The sequence below is a fragment of the Austrofundulus limnaeus genome, unplaced genomic scaffold, assembly GCF_001266775.1.
Source record: "Austrofundulus limnaeus strain Quisiro unplaced genomic scaffold, Austrofundulus_limnaeus-1.0 Scaffold205, whole genome shotgun sequence".
In the NCBI taxonomy this organism is placed as follows: domain Eukaryota; kingdom Metazoa; phylum Chordata; class Actinopteri; order Cyprinodontiformes; family Rivulidae; genus Austrofundulus; species Austrofundulus limnaeus.
The window spans coordinates 23,430-26,578 of NW_013952607.1; positions in this window are offsets into that span (position 1 = coordinate 23,430).

Consider the following 3,149-nt stretch of genomic DNA (forward strand, 5'->3'; position numbering starts at 1 on the left):
TATATATATATACGTATGTAAAGTGGACAAGAAGGTGAAGTTTCAGATGTCCTGACTAAGTGAATTTCTTCTCACATTGGGTACAGATGAACTTTTTTTCACCAGTGTGCTTGGGTTTATGTTGTTCTAAGTCCCTTGAGTCTCCAATGTATTCTTCATTCTGGTCGCTGCAGTGAGGTTCAACTGGAGTTTTGATTGACTCAACCAGTGGCTCTTGGACAAACCCATCACCACCAGGGTCTTCAGGTTCTTCTTTGACTGTAAAAGTCTTTTCCCATGGCACACATACAAAAAGAGGTGAAGATCAGGTTCAGAAATCCCAAAAATGCAACTGCTTCCTAAAGGAAAACATGACTTTACTAAAAGCCCCATATCCATTTTATTAAATTAGCATAAGCCTGTTTTGTTTTTCTGAAGTAACAGCTCAGAAATATCACACAGTTTAGACTGTCATCAAAATAAGACTTATTTTTAGTGCCAGAAATTCAAGTTTCTAAAAGTCTTTATCATGTGTTTTGAATGGTTTTTCTGTAACCTAGCAACCAGTATAAACTTTCTTCAGGGTAGCTAAAACCTGTGCTGACTTACCGCTGGTGATAGGATTAACTCCATGGTGCTGTTCTTCAGATCCATGAGTTGAAACTTCTCCAGTTTTCTGAGTCAGCTCTGACAAATAAAAACAGTGTCAAGAATCATTTCTACAATAAAACACCTGAGCACATTAAAAACAAGTTGAAACATATTCTAACTAAGAAAATGTCAAATAAAAAAATATAACAGAATATTTACAGACTATATCAGTTTCTTTTCAACTAAAACCTATCTCTGATAATAAAACAATTATGTGAACTAAACAAAAGTAGAACAGTTAAAGAAAAGTCATAGAAAAACTGTTTTACTTATTGTGTGGGTCAAACTTGCTCCTGTAGGTTCAGAGGTGTTTTGAAATGTATCAGGAAATGATTTAATGCACTTTAATGACTTCTATGGTAACCAAATTCTACCTCAGAAGAGTCTGATGCAGAGCTTTTAAATAAAACAAAAGTGATTTATTGAACTAAATTCAATGTAAACATTGAAAGTGTGGTTTTATGAAAGGTGCTCAGTGACTCAGTTAATTAATAATAAACAAATTTTGTTCAAGAATAACTCCCAACAGAATGAAAACATTAAATATACTTTGAATCTTATTTTATAGATTTTATTATACAATCTGTGTCCGTAGTTTGGGCTTTGGTGTTGTTGGTGTTTATAATGAAACTGAGGATTAAATCACAAAGTGGTTTGTGGAGAAATAGTTAGCTAAAAGGTTTGCAACAATTGCATTTTGTCAAAAGATAATGAATGAAACCTAAAGGGTGGTTTAAATGAAATATCTGAAATATATTCAGAAACAAGTTTTTGAAGTTTGGAGCAAAGACCAAACAATAATAATCATTGTGGAGCCTTTGGTGCCAAGGTTGTGAACCCACCCACTGATAAAAGAGTTATACACCTCCAGACTTTCATAGACTTTCATCTGCTCTTTGTTGTAGTAAAATGACTAAAGGACCAGATAGTGATATTGACAGCCTCGACTGCCTGCAAATCTTTAGGCTTTGTTTAAAACTCATTCATCCTCATGAGTCATATCCGACATATTTGTTAACTAATTGCTAATATCTTTGTCTTGAAGCTGTATCTACTGCAATGAACACCATTATGCTAAACACAATTTACAATGTAAATTTTAGATATTTGTTTTTATTTTTAAAAGCTGTTTGGGGAATTAGGGGCACTTTATAACAACTGTAATCAAGTTCTTTCTGTCAAAGATGCTAATGAATATATTAATATATTTATTAGGCTTATATACATTATATATTTAACATGTAGGCTTGTTTTTTCTTACAACAAAATGTTTCACTTTGTATCAATTACATTCCTCATTTAATTAAAAGCTGTAAACAACCTGTTTTTGTGTTGCATTGATTATTATTTTCTTAAAGGCATGTTCTGTAGAAACAAAAAGAACAAATTTATTTTGAGGTGACTTCTACTAAATTAAAAAAGAAATTTGATTCAGTGCTTATTTTTTTTGTTTGTTTGTTTGTTTTACATAATTTGATCAGTCATAAACATTTAATTATCAAGGCTCTGCTCCATGGTGTGCTGTGTTGATGCTTGAGTTTGTGTCCTTGTCACAGCGTCCTACCCTGAGGTGTGTTTCCTGAGACATACAAGTAGATTTTACCCAGGGAGTCTGCAGCAGCACCCGGAGCTAACCCCTAACAACTCAGAGGCCGATACCCCATCAAAGACACTTTTTTTTATTTTTCGCACCTCAAATGCCTCTAGCTCCACCCGCCCAGCTTCCACATTCAAAAAAGGCTCAAACTGACCCCTCCGCAGAGTTTTAAACCCTGCAGGCATGTAGGGAAATGATCTAACCTCAAAGAAATGAGACCCCTGACCAGCTGCAAATACTGCTAACATGATGAATGTTGTCATTCTGCTCAGTTTAATCACATTCACAGCAAGGTGTCAAAAGCACACAATCAAAAGGGAATATGGAAGCCAAAAGAGGTCAGATTTTGTATTTGCAACAAACGTGTAGCTTGTGTTGAAGACACGAAAAGCTAGGTTGCTACTGGTAAAAAAAAAAATGGTGGAAGGCAAGTCGATGGTAATCAGCCCAGCGTTGCTTCCTCCCGCCTTCTGAACAGCAGGTTCCCGTTCCCTCAACTCTGGCTCTTTTGATGCAAGGGCCCATACAGGCCCAAACATCCTGACGGAGCGAGGCTTCCCACCCGACCTCCCCCCCCTTATCAGTCAGGAAACACTGCTCCTGCGCCACATCCTCTTTACAAGAAGCACGACTCAACCATTCCAAAAAAAAAAAAAAAAATGCAGGAAAGACAAGCCAGACTCCAGGATTTGTCAAAAGCCCCTTGAATTCCTTTTGGTAAAAGAAGGACAAATTCAGAGGAACGGGGAGGGCAGAGAGAAGAGGGAAAACAAAGAGGGTGTAAAGCAGTCAACGAGGCCTCGGAATTTCTATTTATTTTTTATTTTATTTTTTGTACAGATTACAAAAAGGTCTGCATTAGCAAGATATACTGTGGGGTGAGGAGGTGGGTGTGGAACCGTGGTGTGTGTGTGTGTGTGTG